The sequence below is a fragment of the Panulirus ornatus genome, chromosome 7 (genome assembly GCF_036320965.1).
Source record: "Panulirus ornatus isolate Po-2019 chromosome 7, ASM3632096v1, whole genome shotgun sequence".
In the NCBI taxonomy this organism is placed as follows: Eukaryota; Metazoa; Arthropoda; class Malacostraca; order Decapoda; family Palinuridae; genus Panulirus; species Panulirus ornatus.
In genome coordinates, this window is record NC_092230.1 from 19,735,701 (window position 1) to 19,759,423 (window position 23,723).

Consider the following 23,723-nt stretch of genomic DNA (forward strand, 5'->3'; position numbering starts at 1 on the left):
ACAAGCTGGAGATATCTTCCTTGTATACCAACTGACTGTTCTACGTCTTCTATCTCATTCTTGTATCTCCCCGACGATATATATATATATATATATATATATATATATATATATATATATATATATATATATATATATATATATATATATATATCCAGTCACGGACAAAAGACTACATTAAGGCCGGACCTTAATTGAAATATAGGGAGTTTAACGATAGGGTCTTAGTTCTGAAACTTTTTCTGTGATCATTAGTAAAATTTTTGACATGGTAACTGAATGGAACTGACATACAGTTTTGGTTGGGCAGTCAGCACACAGATACAGGGTTGCCATGAAGGCTGACCTCAGATTTAAAGTACTGTAGTTGTAGATAATTTTTTTTTTCATTTTTGTTTATAATTTATAATTTTGATGCATAATTTTGTGTGGTGTGGAAATGGGCCACAGAAGGTTTATACTATCGAGTTGAATGATAACATTAAAAAAGTATCATTTCTTATTATTTGGAATATTTTGTGCATCTACTGTGAATACAGAATTGCAAGTGAACTTTGTTCTTTAAATGATTCGAGGAAAATACTGGTAAAGTAGAGATAAAGAAAAGAAATAGTAAGTATTTCAGACGGTATTTTTTTTTAATGTTTTTTGTGCTTCCGTCTCTGCCCAGGTACGCAGGTCTGACCTCACTCTAAGATCATGGTTGATTTGTATATAAAAAAGAAGTCCACATTATTTTAAGATAATTTATTACTACAAGGTTTCGTCTGCTGTTAGCTCTTAGAGGAAAGCACATCACCATGGATTCTGAGGTATTGTTGAACAGTATATTTTACGTATAGGTGATATATTTCATCTGCTCATTAGGTCTGATCGCTTATATGGCGTGTTTTGCAGACTTTGCTTAGAAAGTATATTACTCAGGTAATCGTTCCTGAATATCTCTAATGTGTTTGTTCATATGTTAGGTTTACAAGTAGGACTCTCGTTCTTGCTTGGGGGGTTTAAATTTTCTTTTACCTAGTTTTCATCGGAATCAAATTGATATCATTTACATATCTTAAATCCTCTACAGGAATACCTCAGTCATTCCAGAAGTGATGTTGTGTTTCATTCATCTTGTAATACTGTAATGCTTGTATTCTCCCGGTATGTTCAGAGACGAATTTGTATTTAATGACATTTTCAGATGTTGCTGAAGAAGCGTGCATTAGAAGCAGAAATTTCTTTCCACCGTGAGAGTAACCAATTAACAATGCCATTTTTATTTTGCTGCATTTGTGATCGCGGCTGGGGAAGCTTAGCATGCTCAGTTGACAGAATATTTGGGACTGCTGCCTGATTAACTTGCATAGTATGAGGAAGGTAAACTGTAGAAAGATCCAATCCAATTGCAGACAAGTGTTTGTGATCAATGCCGTGCTCATTCATAATCAATATAGTTAGATCTTCAGAAATGTATAGCTTTCTTGCGTCACTCTTGAAATCATAATCGACATATTTGTCGCGGGTATGATGGGTGAGGTCAGAACGGCTGGAAGGGAGGGATAAGCTGGGCCAGGTGGAGGGATTATTGGTCACCTGGGAGTGATTAGAATGGGAGGGGGCAAGGGTAAGCGTCGTATGGATCTTCTGCTTCTCACCATAGTCTGTTTCTCTGGTGCTGTGACCTTCACTCGCAACTGTTATGACCTTTTCTCTTCCTCCCAACTTCGTCGGCTCATATACTTCCTGGGCCCCATACCCAGAGGACAAATGTGCTGTATTCTTAAGCCCAACCTCTCCTCTCTTTATCCCTCTCCCTCGTGATTTCAATCCTTCTTATCTACTTACTATCCTTCCTGCCTCTATCCCTTTCGTAGTGGTATAAACGAAGGAACCGCAGGGGTTTGGTAAAACAGGGTAGCTGCGTGGCTCTAGTCACTTACAAAGAATAGCTTTGTAATTATTGACCGATATTGGGTATTTGTACCCGTCTTGCCTCTGTTCCCGGAGATGGTATTTCCGGGAGAAGTACGTACGGAGGCGCAGCGCAACGGATATCACGTGTGAAACGTAGGCATTATTAATTAGCGTACCTAAATTTGCAAATTTACAAACTGACCTAATTTTAGTATCTACACACACGCCTAGGTGACATCGCCGGAAGTTATGCAAATTTATTCAATCATTGTCTTGAGAGATTTACATTGTCTACAGCGTTAACTAATTAGGTGACAGATGACATGCGAGCAACTCTGTGTTTGACAGGGCCTGTTGCAGGTACCCTCGCACAGTTATCTGAATTTCCCAAAATTCCATAAAGATGCATCCAGGTTTGTCATTTTGATTGCTTTACAGTTATCAGTAGGTTTCCCACATTGACTTGTATGATCAAAATCACCTGCATAGTAGATTGTAAACATAGGAATGAAAGCATAAATACAACTGGTATTTAGTCATGTCATGTGTGTTACAGATTGGAATACATCTTTAGTATTTCGGATGTTATTGTTGATTAAAAGTCAACACTGCACACCAGAGAACAGCTCATTCATCTCGTCTTGTATACGTGGAACACTTTCCTAAAGATTCCTACAGAAATGGACGCCTTTTACCAACAGAAGAAACGATACCAAGTAATTCAGAATCACCTAAAGAATCTCCACCTCATCGTTTTCTTCTAGTTTAGGTAAGGGTTATTAGTTTTGGTGAATTTAGGTTTGGTGGGTTTGATTGGAGGACAAACCACATTTAACCAAACGTAACTTAGATTCATTAGGTGATCCGTACTTTTGAATAATTTTCTAAAATATGTCTCTTGGAAATGGAAATATCAAAAACTTTTCCTCTAAAGTAAAAGGATATCTCCATTTAAATTTATTTTCACCTATTAGTATGACAATAATCTTGTTTGAGTGGAACTGTTTGAATGTAATGCAATGATCACAATGATATAATTTCCGCCAGAGGTAATGATGTACTTTCGAATAACTTCTAAAAATATGTCTCTTAATGAAATATAAAAATTTTCTTAATATAAAAGATATTATTTAAATTATTTTACTATTAGTATAAATATATTGTTTAGTAAATGTTTAATGTAATCAATGATAATATATTATAATTTCAAGTAATGATGATACTTTCAAACACCACATTCCCACATACTTATAATAAATATATTTAATATTATATTTATCTATTTTATATTGAATAATATATATATATTTATATTTATATTCTATATAATTTATATTATATATATATATATATATATATATATTATATATATATATATATATATATATATATATATATATATATAAGTATATTATAATATAATATATATATTAATATATGTAATCTTTTTTTAAATATGCCATTTGCGTTAGATATATAATACAGAGACTCAATATTTTTGAGAATATCTCACTCATGTTCTTATTGAAATTAAAAAAAAAACGAAGAAGATTTCCAGCCCGTCTCCTTTAGCGTTCTACGTAGCAGGGATACGGGAGTATTCTTATCCCTATCATGGGACATAAATTATATTTTTACAATATTTATATAAATAAAGTTATAATATTGTATATGGAAGGATTCACTAATTTTGAGTATGATAATTCTTTGTAAGAGTACGGAAAATAAACGATAAGTTAATGCTTTCGTGTAATAATACTCAGGGAGAACGAGAGAATTCAGTAGTTATATACACGAAGAATCGTAGCAGGAGCATTGTAAGATGAACTGTAAGAGACGAGGTATCATCAATTATTATGGACAAGAAGTAATTGTTACAATTATCAACAATAAGTTATCCAATTTGTATAGACGACTTCAATATAGATTAATTCTTGTGTATTGATAATAAGATTCAATGTATTTCTGTGGTACTGATTAATAAAGTGCATTACTCAGTCAATAATATCAGTTTACTGATTAACAAGCTTGATTCTTATGTTTATTTTATGTTGCTTAAGTCTAACAGAAATATCCTTACCAGTCTGCCCAACATGAAACTTATCACAATTTCTACATAGCACTTCATGGATGCACCCAGGAGAATTTTTTGGTGAGTTCCTGATTAAGACATTCTTTATAGTATTAATGTTGCTGAAGGCAACCTTTACATTAAAGGATTTAGGCAACATGGGAAGTAGAGTAAAATTATTATCAAAAGGGAAAACTAAAAGATTCTTGGTGTCAACGGGAGGTTTGGGCTTAACTCTATAAAATGATTTCTTTGCTGACTTAAGGGATTTATCAATGAAAGATATAGGGTACTTTAACTTAGATCCAATAGAATGTATCCTCAAACTCATCATCAATATACTCTGGACTGCAAATACGTAATGCCCTAAGGAGCATAGATTGAAATGATGATAATTTAACTCTATCATGTTGAGCAGTAATGGATATATGATACATGAGCATTGGTAGGTTTTCTGTATATGCTAAACTTGTTTCCTTGCCTATGGATCATGCAGTCTAAAAATGGTATCATACCAATATTTTTATTTTCTACAGTAAATTCAATGGAAAGTACTGAATTGTTAAGTAAGGGGATAAATTTTTGTAAATTTTCATTTGTAGGCCAAACACAAAGAAGATCATCTACATACCTAAACCACATTACATTAGAAGGTAAGATATCCTTTAGTAATTTTGTTTCAAAATATTCCATATAAAGATTACTTAGTACAGGTGAAAGAGGGTTACCCATTGCCATACCAAATTTTTGAGCATAATCTCCATTGAATTGAAATACAGTCTTTTATACACAATTTTATCAGTTCAGTGAAAACAGACTTTGAAACAGGTAAATGAATATCATCCAAGACATCAAACAAATATTCTAAAAGGTCATCAACTGGAACTTTTGTGAAAAGTGAGGAAACATCAAAGCTAACAAGTTTGAAATAAAAATTAACATTGATATTGTTAAGTTTGTTAACTAAATCTACATTGTTCATGATATTAGAATTTGATATCTTACCCACTAAGGGCTAAATAAAGAAACTAACCATTTTGACAATTTATATGTGATGGAGCCCACTAAGCTCACAATAGGTCTTGCTGGAAAAGTTTGTTATGTGTTTTGATAAGTCCATACATATATGGCAATGAAGGGGACAAAGATGACAAACTTTTGCTTTAGTAATATGTATATCATTGTCTTTTTTTAAAGTATTGATGCTCTTATAAAACTTTTAGGGCAATTAGGGTCCACTGGTTTTGACAAACAATGATATACATATTACTAAAGCAGATAAGGTTAATACTGTTGTGATTATGGACAAAAGTAATTATTTATCTAAAATGAATGATCTTTGAAATGACACAACATATTCTAAACTCAGTAATAAACTCTGAGAATCCCCTAGAAGCAGTTGATTCCCATTTCAATAAAGAAATGAAGTTGTTGTTGAAAGGTAATGGTTCTCTTATCAACAATTTGTCATCTTTGTCCCCTTCATTTCCATATATGTATGGACTTATCAAAACACATAAACAAACTTTTCCAGCAAGACCTATAGCGAGTTCAGTAGGCTCCATTACATATAAATTGTCAAAATGGTTAGTTTCTTTATAAAGCCCTTTAGTGTAAGATAAATTCTTATATCATTAACAATGTAGATTTAGTTAATAAGCTTAACAATATCAATGTTAATTTTGATTTCAAACTTGTTAGCTTTGATATTTCCTTGCTTTTCACAAAAGTACCTGTTGATGACCTTTTAGAATATTTATTTGATGTCTTGGAAGATATTCATTTACCTGTTCCAAAGTATGTTTTCACGGAACTGATAAAATTGTGTATAAAAGTCTGTATTTCAATTCAATGGAGATTATTATGCTCAAAAAATTGGTATGGCAATGGGTAACCCTCTTTCACCTGTACTAAGTAATTTTTATATGGAATTTTTTGAAACGAAATTACTAAAGGATATCTTACCTTCTAATGCAATTTGGTTTTAGGTATGTAGATAATGTTCTTTGTGTTTGGCCAACAAATGAAAATTTACAAGTATTTCTCCCCATACTTAACAATTTAGTACCTTCCATCAAATTTACTGTAGAAAATGAAAATAATGGCATGTTACCATCTTTAGACTGCATGACCCATAGGCAAAGGAACAAGTTTAAGTTTAGCATATACAGAAAACCTACCAATGTATGCTCACATATCCATTATTACCCATCTCAACATGACAGAGTTAAATTATCATCATTTCAATAATGTTCCTTAGGGCATTATGTATATTGATGATGAGTTTGAGAAGATATATTCTATTGGATCTAAGTTGATTTACCCTAGATCTTTCATTGATAAATCCCTTAAGTTAGCAAAGAAATCATTTTATAGAGTTGAGCCCAAACTCCCATTGACACCAAGAATCTTTTAGTTCTCCACTTTAATAATAATTTTACTTTAATTTCCCATGTTGCTTAAATCCTTTAATGTAAATGTTACCTTCAGCAACAATAATACTATAAAGAATACCTTAATCAGGAACTCACCAGAAAATTCTCCTGGGTGCATCTATAAAGTGCCATTAAGAAATTGTGATAAGTTTTATTATGTTGGACAGACTGGTAAGGATCTTTCTGTTAGACTTAAGAAACACAAATGTAGTGTAAGAACAGGACAATAAATCAAATACCTTGTTTGATCACGTAAAAACTATGATCATTGTATTGACTGAAGTAATGCCATCTCAGTTAACTCAAAATCCAGAACCATGAGAAATATAATTCAATCTTCTATTATTAGATACACAGGGAATTTTAATCTTGATATTAGTGAAGGTTTATACAAATTGGATAACTTTATTGTTGATAAAATTTGTAAACAAATAACCTTCTTGTCTTCATAATAAGTTGATGATATGCTCTTTGTCTGTCTTGGACTATCACATGTTTACCAAATGGTGTCCTAGCTACGTCTCTTCATTGTATATCAACTGACTGTTATATTTCTCTCTTATGTCTCCCCTGATGATGTGACTATTACACGAAAGTGCACTTGGGAACTTATCGAGTTTCAATTTCCCCATGGACTCATAGAATATTCAGTGTATGTATGGCTCATGGTGAAGTGCCTGAGGATTGGCGGAATGCATGCATAGTGCCACTGTGCAAAGGCAAAGAGGATAAAGGTGAGTGTTCAAATTACAGAGGTATAAGTTTGTTCAGTATTTCTGGGAAATTATATGGGAGAGTATAGATTGAGAGGGTGAAGGCAAGCACACAGCATCAGATTGGGGAAGAGCTGTGTGGTTTCCGAAGTGGTAGAGGATGTGTTGATCAGGTGTTTGCTTTGAAGAATTTATGTGAGAAATACTTAAAGAAACAAATGGATTTGTATGTAGCATTTATGGATCTGGAGAAAGCATGTGATAGAGTTGGTAGAGATGCTCTGTGGAAGGTATTAAGAGTATACAGTGTGGGAGGCAATTTGCTAGAAGCAGTGAAAAGTTTATGTTGAGAATGTAAGGCATATGTACGAGTAGGAAGAGATGAAAATGATTGGCTCCCAGTGAATGTCAGTCTGAGGCAGGGGTGTGCGATGTCTCCATGGTTGTTTGATTTGTTTATGGATGGGGTTGTTAGGAAGGTGAATGCAAGAGTTTTGGAGAGAGGGGCAAGTATGCACTCTGCTGTGGATGAGAGGACTGGGGAAGTGTCATTTGTTGTTCGCTGATGATACTGCGCTGGTGGCTGATTCGAGTGAGAAACTGCAGAAGCTGGTGACTGAGTTTGGTAAAGTGTGTGAAAGAAGAAAGCTGAGAGTAAATGTGAATAAGAGCAAGGTTATTAGGTACAGTAGGGTTGAGGGACAAGACAACTGGGAGGTAAGTTTGAATGGAGAAAAACTGGAGGAAGTGAAGTGTTTTAGATATCTGGGAGTGGGTTTGGCAGTGGATGGAACCATGGTAGCAGAAGTGAGTCACAGGGTGGGGGAGTGGGTGAAGGTTCTGGGAGCGTTGAAGAATGTGTGGAAGGTGAGAACATTATCTCGGAAAGCAAAAATGGGTATGTTTGAAGGAATAGTGGTTCCAACAATGTTATATGGTTGTGAGGCATGGGTATAGATAGGGTTGTGCGGAGAAGGGTGGATGTGTTGGAAATGAGATGTTTGAGGATATTTTGTGGTGTGAGGTAGTTTGATCGAGTAAGAAATGAAAAGGTAGGAGAGATATGTGGTAATAAAAAGAGTGTGGTTGAGAGAGTAGAAGAGGGTGTATTGAAATTGTTTGGTCACATGGAGAAAATGAGTAAGGAAAGATTGACAAAGAGGATATATGTGTCAGAGGTGTAGGGAATGAGTAGAAGTGGGAGACCAAATTGGAGGTGGAAGGATGGAGTGAAAAAGATTTTGAGCGATCGGGGCTTGAACATGCAGGAGGGTGAAAGGCATGCTAGGAATAGAGTGAATTGGAACAATGTGGTATACTGGGGCCGACGTGCTGTCAATGGATTGAACCAGGGCATGTAAAGTGTCTGGGTTAAACCATGGAAAGGTTTGTGGGGCCTGAATGTGGAAAGGGAGCTGTGGTTTTGGTGCATAATACATGACAGCTAGAGACTGAGTGTGAATGAATGTGGCGTTTGTTGTCTTTTCCTAGCGCTACCTCGCGCGCGTGTGGAGGGAGGGGGGGTGTCATTTCATGTGTGGCAGGGTGGCAACGGGAATATATATACACATGTACATGTGTATATATGTATATGTCTGTATATATATATATATATATATATATATATATATATATATATATATATATATATATATATGGGAAACAGAAGAAGGAGTCACGCGGGGAGTGCTCATCCTCCTCGAAGGCTCAGACTGGGGTGTCTAAATGTATGTGGATGTAACCAAGATGTGAAAAAAGGAGAGATAGGTAGTATGTTTAAGGAAAGGAACCTGGATGTTTTGGCTCTGAGTGAAACGAAGCTCAAGGGTAAAGGGGAAGAGTGGTTTGGGAATGTATTGGGAGTAAAGTCAGGGGTTAGTGAGAGGACAAGAGCAAGGGAAGGAGTAGCAGTACTCCTGAAACAGGAGTTGTGGGAGTATGTGATAGAATGTAAGAAAGTAAATTCTCGATTAATATGGGTAAAACTGAAAGTTGATGGAGAGAGATGGGTGATTATTGGTGCATATGCACCTGGGCATGAGAAGAAAGATCATGAGAGGCAAGTGTTTTGGGAGCAGGTGAATGAGTGTGTTAGTGGTTTTGATGCACGAGACCGGGTTATAGTGATGGGTGATTTGAATGCAAAGGTGAGTAATGTGGCAGTTGAGGGAATAATTGGTATACATGGGGTGTTCAGTGTTGTAAATGGAAATGGTGAAGAGCTTGTAGATTTATGTGCTGAAAGAGGACTGGTGATTGGGAATACCTGGTTTAAAAAGCGAGATATACATAAGTATAAGTATGTAAGTAGGAGAGATGGCCAGAGAGCGTTATTGGATTACGTGTTAATTGACAGGTGCGCGAAAGAGAGACTTTTGGATGTTAATGTGCTGAGAGGTGCAACTGGAGGGATTTCTGATCATTATCTTGTGGAGGCTAAGGTGAAGATTTGTATGGGTTTTCAGAAAAGAAGAGTGAATGTTGGGGTGAAGAGGGTGGTGAGAGTAAGTGAGCTTGGGAAGGAGACTTGTGTGAGGAAGTACCAGGAGAGACTGAGTACAGAATGGAAAAAGGTGAGAACAATGGAAGTAAGGGGAGTGGGGGAGGAATGGGATGTATTTAGGGAAGCAGTGATGGATTGCGCAAAAGATGCTTGTGGCATGAGAAGAGTGGGAGGTGGGTTGATTAGAAAGGGTAGTGAGTGGTGGGATGAAGAAGTAAGATTATTAGTGAAAGAGAAGAGAGAGGCATTTGGACGATTTTTGCAGGGAAAATATGCAATTGAGTGGGAGATGTATAAAAGAAAGAGACAGGAGGTCAAGAGAAAGGTGCAAGAGGTGAAAAAGAGGGCAAATGAGAGTTGGGGTGAGAGAGTATTATTAAATTTTAGGGAGAATAAAAAGATGTTCTGGAAGGAGGTAAATAGAGTGCATAAGACAAGGGAGCAAATGGGAACTTCAGTGAAGGGCGCAAATGGGGAGGTGATAACAAGTAGTGGTGATGTGAGAAGGAGATGGAGTGAGTATTTTGAAGGTTTGTTGAATGTGTTTGATGATAGAGTGGCAGATATAGGGTGTTTTGGTTGAGGTGGTGTGCAAAGTGAGAGGGTTAGGGAAAATGATTTGGTAAACAGAGAAGAGGTAGTAAAAGCTTTGCGGAAGATGAAAGGCAGCAGGTTTGGATGGTATTGCAGTGGAATTTATTAAAATAGGGGGTGACTGTATTGTTGACTGGTTGGTAAGGTTATTTAATGTATGTATGTATGACTCATGGTGAGGTGCCTGAGGATTGGTGGAATGCGTGCATAGTGCCATTGTACAAAGGCAAAGGGGATAAGAGTGAGTGCTCAAATTACAGAGGTATAAGTTTGTTGAGTATTCCTGGTAGATTATATGGGAGGATATTGAATGAGAGGGTGAAGGCATGTACAGAGCATCAGATTGGGGAAGAGCAGTGTGGTTTCAGAAGTGGTAGAGGATGTGTGGATCAGGTGTTTGCTTTGAAAAATGTATGTGAGAAATACTTAGAAAAGCAAATGGATTTGTATGTAGCATTTATGGATCTGGAGAAGGCATATGATAGAGTTGATAGAGATGCTCTGTGGAAGGTATTAAGAATATATGGTGTGGGAGGCAAGTTGTTAGAAGCAGTGAAAAGTTTTTATCGAGGATGTAAGGCATGTGTACGTGTAGGAAGAGAGGAAAGTGATTGGTTCTCAGTGAATGTAGGTTTGCGGCAGGGGTGTGTGATGTCTCCATGGTTGTTTAATTTGTTTATGGATGGGGTTGTTAGGGAGGTGAATGCAAGAGTTTTGGAAAGAGGGGCAAGTATGAAGTCTGTTGGGGATGAGAGAGCTTGGGAAGTGAGTCAGTTGTTGTTCGCTGATGATACAGCGCTGGTGGCTGATTCATGTGAGAAACTGCAGAAGCTGGTGACTGAGTTTGGTAAAGTGTGTGAAAGAAGAAAGTTAAGAGTAAATGTGAATAAGAGCAAGGTAATTAGGTACAGTAGGGTTGAGGGTCAAGTCAATTGGGAGGTAAGTTTGAATGGAGAAAAACTGGAGGAAGTAAAGTGTTTTAGATATCTGGGAGTGGATCTGGCAGCGGATGGAACCATGGAAGCGGAAGTGGATCATAGGGTGGGGGAGGGGGCGAAAATCCTGGGAGCCTTGAAGAATGTGTGGAAGTCGAGAAGATTATCTCGGAAAGCAAAAATAGGTGTGTTTGAAGGAATAGTGGTTCCAACAATGTTGTATGGTTGCGAGGCGTGGGCTATGGATAGAGTTGTGCGAAGGAGGATGGATGTGCTGGAAATGAGATGTTTGAGGACAATGTGTGGTGTGAGGTGGTTTGATCGAGTAAGTAACGTAAGGGTAAGAGAGATGTGTGGAAATAAAAAGAGCATCGTTGAGAGAGCAGAAGAGGGTGTTTTGAAATGGTTTGGGCACATGGAGAGAATGAGTGAGGAAAGATTGACCAAGAGGATATATGTGTCGGAGGTGGAGGGAACGAGGAGAAGTGGGAGACCAAATTGAAGGTGGAAAGATGGAGTGAAAAAGATTTTGTGTGATCGGGGCCTGAACATGCAGGAGGGTGAAAGGAGGGCAAGGAATAGAGTGAATTGGATCGATGTGGTATACCGGGGTTGACATGCTGTCAGTGGATTGAATCAGGGCATGTGAAGCGTCTTGGGTAAATCATGGAAAGCTGTGTAGGTATGTATATTTGCGTGTGTGGACGTATGTATATACATGTGTATGGGGGTGGGTTGAGCCATTTCTTTCGTCTGTTTCCTTGTGCTACCTCGCAAACGCGGGAGACAGCGACAAAGCAAAAAAAAAGAAAAAAAAATATATATATATAGATATATATATATATATATATATATATATATATATATATATATATATATATATATATATACATGTATATATATATATATATATATATATATATATATATATATATATATATATATATATATATATATTCATTGAAATGCATAGGTATGTATACTTGCATGTGTGGATGTGTATGTATGTACATGTGTATGTGGGTAGGTTGGGCCATTCTTTTGTCTTTCCTTGCGCTACCTCACTAACACGGGGAGACAGCAACAAAGTATAATAAATATAAATATATATATATTTTTTTTTTTTTTTTTTTTTTTTTTGCTTTGTCGCTGTCTCCCGCGTTCGCGAGGTAGCGCAAGGAAACAGACGAAAGAATGGCCCAACCCACCCATACATATGTATATACATACACGTCCACACCTGCAAATATACATACCTATACATCTCAACGTATACATATATATATATATATATATATATATATATATATATATATATATATATATATATATATATATATACACACACACAGACAAATACATATATACACATGTACATAATTCATACTGTCTGCCTTTATTCATTCCCATCGCCACCTCGCCACACATGGAATAACAACGCCCTCCCCCCTCATGTGTGCGAGGTAGCGCTAGGAAAGACAGTCTCTAGCTGTCATGTAATAATGCACTGAAACCACAGCTCCCTTTCCACATCCAGGCCCCACAGAACTTTCCATGGTTTACCCCAGACGCTTCACATGCCCTGGTTCAATCTGTTGACAGCACGTCGACTCCGGTATACCACATCGTTCCAATTTACTCTATTTCTTGCACGCCTTTCACCCTCCTGCATGTTCAAGCCCCGATTGCTCAAAATTTTTTTCACTCCATCTTTCCACCTCCAATTTGGTCTCCCACTTCTCGTTCCCTCCACCTCCAACACATATATCCTCTTGGTCAATCTTTCCTCACTCATTCTCTCCATTGACCAAACCATTTCAAAACACCCTCTTCTGCTCTCTCAACCACACTCTTTTTGTTACCACACATCTCTCTTACCCTATTATTACTTACTCGATCAAACCACTCACACAACATAATGTCCTCAAACATCTCATTTCCAGCACATCCACCCTCCTGCACACAACTCTATCCATAGCCCACGCCTCGCAACCATACAACATTGTTGGAACCACTATTTCTTCAAACATACCCATTTTTGCTTTCCGAGATAATGTTCTCGACTTCCACACATTCTTCAAGGCTCCCAGGATTATCACCCCCTCCCCCACCCTATGATTCACTTCCACTTCCATGGTTCTATCCACTGCCAAATCCACTCCCAGATATCTAAAACACTTCACTTCCTCCAGTTTTTCTCCATTCAATCTTACCTCCCAATTGACTTGACCCTCAACCTTACTGTAACTAATAACCTTGCTCTTATTCACACTTACTCTCAACTTTCTTCCTTCACACACTTTACCAAACTCAGTCACTAGCCTCTGCAGTTCTCACATGAATCAGCCGCCAGCGCTGTATCATCAGCGAACAACAACTGACTCACTTCCCAAGCTCTCTCATCCACAATAGACTGCATACTTGCCCCTCTCTCCAAAACTCTTGCATTTACCTCCCTAACAACCCCATCCATGAACAAATTAAAGAACCATGGAGACATCACACACCCCTGCCGCAAACCTACATTTACTGAGAACCAATCACTTTCCTCTCTTCCTACACGTACACATGCCTTACATCCACGATAAAAAACTTTTCACTGCTTCTAACAACTTGCCTCCCACACCATATATTCTTAATACCTTCCACAAAGCATCTCTATCAACTCTATCATATGCCTTCTCCAGATCCATAAATGCTACATACAAATCCATTTGCTTTTCTCAGTATTTCTCACATACATTCCTCAAAGCAAATACCTGATCCACACATTCTCTACCACTTCTGAAACCACACTGCTCTTCCTCAATCTGATGCTCTGTACGTGCCTTCACCCTCTCAATCAATACCCTCCCATATGATTTACCAGGAATACTCAACAAACTTATACCTCTGTAATTTGAGCACTCATTCTTATCCCCTTTGCCTTTGTACAATGGCACTATGCAAGCATTCCGCCAATCCTCAGGCACCTCACCATGAATCATACATACATTAAATGACCTTACCAACCAGTCAGCAATACATTCACCCCCGTTTTTAATAAATTCCACTGCAATACCATCCAAACACGCTGCCTTGCCGGCTTTCATCTTCCGTAATGCTTTTACTACCTCTTCTCTGTTTACCAAATCATTTTCCCTAACCTTCTCACTTTGCACACCACCTCGAACAAAACACCCTATATCTGCCACTCTATCATCAAACACATTCAACAAACCTTCAAAATACTCACTCCATCTCCTTCTCACATCACCACTACTTGCTATCACCTCCCCAGTAGCCCTCTTCACTGAAGTTCCCATTTGTTCCCTTGTCTTACGGACTTTATTTACCTCCTTCCAAAACATCTTTTTATTCTCCCTAAGATTTAATGATACTCTCTCACCCCATCTCTCATTTGCCCTCTTTTTCACCTTTTGCACCTTTCTCTTGACCTGCCTCTTTCTTATATACATCTCCCAGTCATTTGCATTATTCCCCTGCAAAAATCGTCCAAATGCCTCTCTCTTCTCTTTCACTAATAATCTTACTTCTTCATCCCACCACTCACTACCCTTTCTAATCTGCACACCTCCCACGCTTCTCATGCCACAAGGATCTTTTGCACAAGCCATCACTGCTTCCCTAAATACATACCATTCATCCCCCACTCCCCTTACCTCCTTTGTTCTCACCTTTTTCCATTCTGTACTCAGCACCTCTCAGCACATTAACATCCAAAAGTCTCTCTTTCACGCGCCTATCAATTAACACATAATCCAATAATGCTCTCTGGCCATCTCTCCTACCTACATACATATACTTCTGTATATCTCTCTTTTTAAACCAGGTATTCCCAATCACCAGTCCTTTTTCAGCACATAAATCTACAAGCTCTTCACCATTTCCATTTACAACACTGAACACCCCATGTATACCATTATTCCCTCAACTGCCACATTACTCACCTTTGCATTCAAATCACCCATCACTATAACCCGGTCTCGTGCATCAAAACCACTAACACACTCATTCAGCTGCTCCCAGAACACTTGCCTCTCATGATCTTTCTTCTCATGCCCAGGTGCATATGCACCAATAATCACCCATCTCTCTCCATCAACTTTCAGTTTTACCCATATCAATCTAGAGTTTACTTTCTTACACTCTATCACATACTCCCACCACTCCTGTTTCAGGGGTAGTGCTACTCCTTCCCTCGCTCTTGTCCTCTCACTAACCCCTGACTTTACTCCCAAGACATTCCCAAACCACTCTTCCCCTTTACCCTTGAGCTTCGTTCCACTCAGAGCCAAAACATCCTGGTCCCTTTCCTCAAACATACTACCTATCTCTCCTTTTTTCTCATCTTGGTTAAATCCACACACATTTAGACACCCCAATGTGAGCCTTTGAGGAGGATGAGCACTCCCCGCACGACTCCTTCTTCTGTTTCCCCTTTTAGAAAGTTAAAATACAAGGAGGGGAGGGTTTCTAGCCCCCCGCTCCCGTCGCCTTTAGTCGCCTTGTATGACACGTGAGGAATGCGTGGGAAGTATTCTTTCTCCCCTATCCCCAGGGATATATATATATATATATTTATTTATTATTTATTATACTTTGTCGCTGTCTCCCGCGTTTGTGAGGTAGCGCAAGGAAACAGACGAAAGAAATGGCCCACCCCCCCCATACACATGTATATACATACGTCCACACACGCAAATATACATACCTACACAGCTTTCCATGGTTTACCCCAGACGCTTCACATGCCTTGATTCAATCCACTGACAGCACGTCAACCCCGGTATACCACATCGCTCCAATTCACTCTATTCCTTGCCCTCCTTTCACCCTCCTGCATGTTCAGGCCCCGATCACACAAAATCTTTTTCACTCCATCTTTCCACCTCCAATTTGGTCTCCCTCTTCTCCTCGTTCCCTCCACCTCCGACACATATATCCTCTTGGTCAATCTTTCCTCACTCATCCTCTCCATGTGCCCAAACCACTTCAAAACACCCTCTTCTGCTCTCTCAACCACGCTCTTTTTATTTCCACACATCTCTCTTACCCTTACGTTACTCACTCGATCAAACCACCTCACACCACACATTGTCCTCAAACATCTCATTTCCAGCACATCCATCCTCCTGCGCACAACTCTATCCATAGCCCACACCTCGCAACCATACAACATTGTTGGAACCACTATTCCTTCAAACATACCCATTTTTGCTTTCCGAGATAATGTTCTCGACTTCCACACATTCTTCAAGGCCCCCAGAATTTTCGCCCCCTCCCCCACCCTATGATCCACTTCCGCTTCCATGGTTCCATCCGCTGCCAGATCCACATATCTATATATATACATATATATACATATATACACACATATATATACACATATATATATATACATACATATACATACACATATATATATATATACATATATACACACACATATATATATATATACATATATATATATTTTTTTTTTTTTTTTTTTTTTATACTTTGTCGCTGTCTCCCGCGTTTGCGAGGTAGCGCAAGGAAACAGACGAAAGAAATGGCCCAACCCCCCCCCCCATACACATGTACATACACACGTCCACACACGCAAATATACATACCTACACAGCTTTCCATGGTTTACCCCAGACGCTTCACATGCCTTGATTCAATCCACTGACAGCACAACCCCTGTATACCACATCGCTCCAATTCACTCTATTCCTTGCCCTCCTTTCACCCTCCTGCATGTTCAGGCCCCGATCACACAAAATCTTTTTCACTCCATCTTTCCACCTCCAATTTGGTCTCCCTCTTCTCCTCGTTCCCTCCACCTCCGACACATATATCCTCTTGGTCAATCTTTCCTCACTCATTCTCTCCATGTGCCCAAACCATTTCAAAACACCCTCTTCTGCTCTCTCAACCACGCTCTTTTTATTTCCACACATCTCTCTTACCCTTACATTACTTACTCGATCAAACCACCTCACACCACACATTGTCCTCAAACATCTCATTTCCAGCACATCCATCCTCCTGCGCACAACTCTATCCATAGCCCACGCCTCGCAACCATACAACATTGTTGGAACCACTATTCCTTCAAACATACCCATTTTTGCTTTCCGAGATAATGTTCTCGACTTCCACACATTTTTCAAGGCTCCCAAAATTTTCGCCCCCTCCCCCACCCTATGATCCACTTCCGCTTCCATGGTTCCATCCGCTGACAGATCCACTCCCAGATATCTAAAACACTTCACTTCCTCCAGTTTTTCTCCATTCAAACTCACCTCCCAATTGACTTGACCCTCAACCCTACTGTACCTAATAACCTTGCTCTTATTCACATTTACTCTTAACTTTCTTCTTCCACACACTTTACCAAACTCAGTCACCAGCTTCTGCAGTTTCTCACATGAATCAGCCACCAGCGCTGTATCATCAGCGAACAACAACTGACTCACTTCCCAAGCTCTCTCATCCCCAACAGACTTCATACTTGCCCCTCTTTCCAGGACTCTTGCATTTACCTCCCTAACAACCCCATCCATAAACAAATTAAACAACCATGGAGACATCACACACCCCTGCCGCAAACCTACATTCACTGAGAACCAATCACTTTCCTCTCTTCCTACACGTACACATGCCTTACATCCTCGATAAAAACTTTTCACTGCTTCTAACAACTTGCCTCCCACACCATATATTCTTAATACCTTCCACAGAGCATCTCTATCAACTCTATCATATGCCTTCTCCAGATCCATAAATGCTACATACAAATCCATTTGCTTTTCTAAGTATTTCTCACATACATTCTTCAAAGCAAACACCTGATCCACACATCCTCTACCACTTCTGAAACCGCACTGCTCTTCCCCAATCTGATGCTCTGTACTTGCCTTCACCCTCTCAATCAATACCCTCCCATATAATTTACCAGGAATACTCAACAAACTTATACCTCTGTAATTTGAGCACTCACTCTTATCCCCTTTGCCTTTGTACAATGGCACTATGCACGCATTCCGCCAATCCTCAGGCACCTCACCATGAGTCATACATACATTAAATAACCTTACCAACCAGTCAACAATACAGTCACCCCCTTTTTTAATAAATTCCACTGCAATACCATCCAAACCTGCTGCCTTGCCGGCTTTCATCTTCCGCAAAGCTTTTACTACCTCTTCTCTGTTTACCAAATCATTTTCCCTAACCCTCTCACTTTGCACACCACCTCGACCAAAACACCCTATATCTGCCACTCTGTCATCAGACACATTCAACAGACCTTCAAAATACTCATTCCATCTCCTTCTCACATCACCACTACTTGTTATCACCTCCCCATTTACGCCCTTCACTGAAGATCCCATTTGCTCCCTTGTCTTACGCACCCTATTTACCTCCTTCCAGAACATCTTTTTATTCTCCCTAAAATTTACTGATAGTCTCTCACCCCAACTCTCATTTGCCCTTTTTTTCACCTCTTGCACCTTTCTCTTGACCTCCTCTCTTTCTTTTATACTTCTCCCACTCAATTGCATTTTTCCCTGCAAAAATCGTCCAAAAGCCTCTCTCTTCTCTTTCACTAATACTCTTACTTCTTCATCCCACCACTCACTACCCTTTCTAAACAGCCCACCTCCCACTCTTCTCATGCCACAAGCATCTTTTGCGCAATCCATCACTGATTCCCTAAATACATCCCATTCCTCCCCCACTCCCCTTACTTCCATTGTTCTCACCTTTTTCCATTCTGTACACAGTCTCTCCTGGTACTTCCCCACACAGGTCTCCTTCCCAAGCTCACTTACTCTCACCACCTTCTTCACCCCAACATTCACTCCTCTTTTCCGAAAACCCATACTAATCTTCACCTTAGCCTCCACAAGATAATGATCAGACATCCCTCCAGTTGCACCTCTCAGCACATTAACATCCAAAAGTCTCTCTTTCGCACGCCTGTCAATTAACACGTAATCCAATAACGCTCTCTGGCCATCTCTCCTACTTACATAAGTATACTTATGTATATCTCGCTTTTTAAACCAGGTATTCCCAATCATCAGTCCTTTTTCAGCACATAAATCTACAAGCTCTTCACCATTTCCATTTACAACACTGAACACCCCATGCATACCAATTATTCCCTCAACTGCCACATTACTCACCTTTGCATTCAAATCACCCATCACTATAACCCGGTCTCGTGCATCAAAACCGCTAACGCACTCATTCAGCTGCTCCCAAAACACTTGTCTCTCATGATCTTTCTTCTCATGCCCAGGTGCATATGCACCAATAATCACCCACCTCTCTCCATCAACTTTCAATTTTACTCATATTAATCGAGAATTTACTTTCTTACATTCTATCACATACTCCCACAACTCCTGTTTCAGGAGTATTGCTACTCCTTCCCTTGCTCTTGTCCTCTCACTAACCCCTGACTTCACTCCCCAGACATTTCCAAACCACTCTTCCCCTTTACCCTTGAGCTTCGTTTCACTCAGAGCCAAAACATCCAGGTTCCTTTCCTCAAACATACTACCTATCTCTCCTTTTTTCACATCTTGGTTACATCCACACACATTTAGGCACCCCACTCTGAGCCTTCGAGGAGGATGATCACTCCCCGCGTGACTCCTTCTTCTGTTTCCCATTTTAGAAAGTTAATACAAGGAGGGGAGGATTTCCGGCCCCCCGCTCCAGTCCCCTCTAGTCGCTTTCTACGACACGCGAGGAATACGTGGGAAGTATTCTTTCACCCCTATCCCCAGGGATAATATACATATATACATACATATACACACACACACACACACACACACACACACACACACACGCACATACACACACACACACACACACATACATATATATACATATGAAAAATGTAAGATACAATTTAGAAAACAAACTTTTAGCTTGAAATGAATGAAAAAAATGAATGTCACATAATGGTTCAACCTCTGGCTATATATATATATATATATATATATATATATATATATATATATATATATATATATATATATATATATATGAACAACTGTCATGATTACAAGTGGTGAACATTGCTACAATTGTACATAGTATGTGTTGATTTTTTTGGCAACACTGATTCATTATTGAACTTAAAATTCAGTATCTTGAAAAATTTCCCATGTTAAATCTAACCAGGTACTTTGTACCAAAATGATAATACAGTGCAAATTTTATATCTAATGCATGCCATAAATATGTACACAGAGTACATTTTTATTTTCCTTACCTTACTCAGAATTTGGCCAATGTCAGAATATTGTCAACTCCACGGGAAATACAGGAACTGCAAAATATATGATTCAGTACTGTGTTTGAGAAGTTGTTGAAGGGGAAGTATACCCTAAAAACAAAACATTTTGATAGGATTTTAACATTCATAGTTAAGTATGTCTGGGACACCACAGTATGATTAATGTGCTTGATTCATTTAAGTTACTAGAAAATCTGGGACAGCATGGTAAATCTAGCAAAGTCTACTGACAGTGCAATATTTTTCATGCCGAAAGGTATTAGAAACAAATGGAAGCAAACATCTGGATACATTTTTATGGTAGTGCAATAAGAGCAGCCACTTAAAAAGAAATGATAATGACTTGTGTTAAGAAAGTGTAGCTATTCATTTAATAGTAATATTTGTACTGTGAGAGCAAACCTGTGAACAGGTCTGTATCAAAACTGTTAGGCATAAGTTTGGAAAATCCTTCATTGGAGATAGGTTGAGGCCTTTTACTCCACCTTTTCAAGAGCACCATGAATGGTTTTAGAAATTATAGAACAAAAAGTGGAGACTACATTGTAAGGTGGGAATATGTTGAAACATTTTTATAAAGAAGACAGCAAACAACATCAGGCTGGCACCCAAAATAACTGAGAAACATCCATGTTAACAAGGGTTTCTGATGTGTGTGTAAACCTTGGTGTTCAAATACAGTGTCCACCAAAAAAAAATCTTGTCTGCCTCCCCATTTCCAAAGGTGATGTTACATTTACATTTTGTTACTTTACGATTTCTGATTACCCTGTTGTCTATTGATTTTTTGTGTACCCATGTTGTCTTGTTTCCAGGTGAGAATTCAAGCTCTCTTCTTAGAAAGATGACAGCCAACTAGTATGAAGCAAGGGTGGAAGAAGTACAGCACCCAGAAGGAAAATTCCCGAAGTGAAGTGGCAGCGTGGAATAGTAAAGAAATACATCATCCTCAAAAGATAGCCTGAGCCACTATGAAGTGAATTGCAGGAACTCACATCATTAGGACCACTAGTCTTAGTGACCAGATGTATGATGATTTCACCCTATGAATGTCATATGCTTGTACCCACAATGATTCTTAGCTATGTATCACCTTTGAAAATATATCAGGGACTCAGACAAGGCTATTTGCGAACACTGTACTTATCTATACTATAGCAATAGGGTTATCTCATGTAGCACACATGGTTTGCTGAACTCAGATGCTGTCTACATAGCTGATTGGATATACAAAGTAGATGATTTGCTTGGCTGTTTTGATATTCAAGTCTTTACCATTATAAAGAATTAAGCTGAGTATTTAGTATAGACTCATGTTGCAGTAAAAGGAAGGTAACAAGCTTAAATAGAATTGCAGTGAATGTGGGGATGCAGTTATGTGATGAAGTGTTTGAAATGTTTAGAGAACTACTATTATAGGTTGTACAATTAGTTGTTAGATATAAGGTAGTGAGATATAAGAATAAAAAAGCAATGCATGGTGGACTGAAGATATTAGAAATGCTGTGGATGAGAAGAAAAAGGCATAAGGTAGATTTGGTAGATTGCTCGATAGGAATGTACCTGCGGAAGTTCAGCAAAGGAGGAGGGAAGAATATAAGATATGTAAGCAGAATGTTAAGAAGCTGATTGAGGAAAACAAAGAAAGAGTTGATAAGATTTTGGAAGGAAATTAAGTGAAGATTTTTGGGATAATAAGAAACTATACTGGAAGAAGGTGAAAAAGGAATGAGGTGGATGTGAGAGTGGAAATGTTGATGTGAGAAGTAAGGAAGGGGAGTTGCTGAACTGAAAGGAAGAAGTGAAAGAAAGATGGAAAGAGTATTTTGAAGAACTGATGAATGTGGGAAAAGCAGAGGCAGGAGTTGTTACATGTATGGGTATGGAGAAGAGAAGGAAAAGATACAAGTGCAAGGGCCTGTAACACAAAAAAGGGAGGTAAGAAGGGCAATATTGAGGCTGAAGGTAGGAAAGGCACCTGGAGTGGATGAGATTATGGTTGAAATGCTGAATTATGGAGTAGAAAGTGTGATAAGAGTGGATACACCTTATATGTAATTTAGCATGGAAACAGAAGGTTATTCCTGAGGATTGGGTGAAAACTATTATTGTTCCAATATTCAAAAGAAAAGGTGCTAAGGATGTATGTAACAACTATAGGGGAATAAGTCTGTTTGTTAACTATACCAGTTAAAGTGAATGCAAGAATGTTGATTGACAGAGTGATAGAAGTGACTGTATGTAGAATAAGTGAAGAGCATGGGGGTCTTAGGAAAGGCAGGAGATGTGTGGATCAGATTTTTGTAATAAAGATGCCTGTGGAAAAGTATTTAGCTAAAGGCAAGTTGTATGCAGCTTTTATGGATGTGGAGAAAATTTATGATTGTTGAGTGTAATGCTTTGTGAGCGGTGTTAAAGATACATGGTATAGGGGAACAACTGTAGAGGAGCTAATGCGTATATAAGAGCAGATGGAGAGCTAAGTGAAAGTTTTAGGATATGTGTCGGTGTGAGGTAGGACTAGGTGATGTCACTGTGGCTTTTTGATATTTATATGGATGGAGTGATAAGAGAGATGAAAGCTAAACCAGGGAAAAGGGATGCAGAGGTGGAGAGTAGCAGTGAGATATGATGGCTCGCCACGGCTCGTGGCAACCCCATTTGCAGATGATATGTTGCTTGCTGAGAAAGAAGAGGAATTGGAAAAGGTCGTAAGTGTGTTTTATGATGTTTGAAAGCGTAGATGATTTAAGGTAAATGCAAGTTAAAGTAAAGTAATGGTGTTTGAAAGGAGACAGTGAGAGTATAGATTTTGTAAAACCATATAGAGTGAAAGAAGAAAGTGTATTAAGTTGTGCTTTGGATATGGGGGGAGGGAGAGAGACTGGAAGAAGTGAGAGAATTTAAGTATCAAGGAGTGTGTTGGGTAAGTGTGGTCAAATGGAAGGAGAAGTAAGGGAGAAAGCAATACAGGTCCCTTAATACAATGATTAAGGGTAGAGGGGTATGGAAGTGAAGAAAGGATTAAGGGACAGCATAGTCCTCCCAACCCTGACTTATTCAGCTGAAACATGGACATGGAATGAGTTACAGAGGTCAGAAATCTAGGGTGTGGAAATGAGCTATTTGAGAAGAGCATGTGATGTGACTAGATGGAATAAGGAAAAAGAATGAAGGGATGTATAAGAAAAGAGATGTGGTATGGCAGGGAATGCAAAGGGAATGATTTGAGGGAGTCCCGGGGGCCAAATGAAGTCCTT

At 38.7% G+C, this 23,723-nt stretch overlaps 1 long non-coding RNA gene across 1 annotated transcript; it reads left to right on the forward strand.

Moving 5' to 3' along the window:
* The first annotated feature begins 1,423 nt into the window (after positions 1–1,423).
* Positions 1,424–23,314, forward strand: LOC139749445 (uncharacterized). The gene is made up of 3 exons (XR_011712974.1): positions 1,424–2,315; positions 2,459–2,671; positions 21,279–23,314. It is a non-coding gene; the product is annotated as an uncharacterized lncRNA (long non-coding RNA).
* The last annotated feature ends 409 nt before the right edge of the window (positions 23,315–23,723 follow it).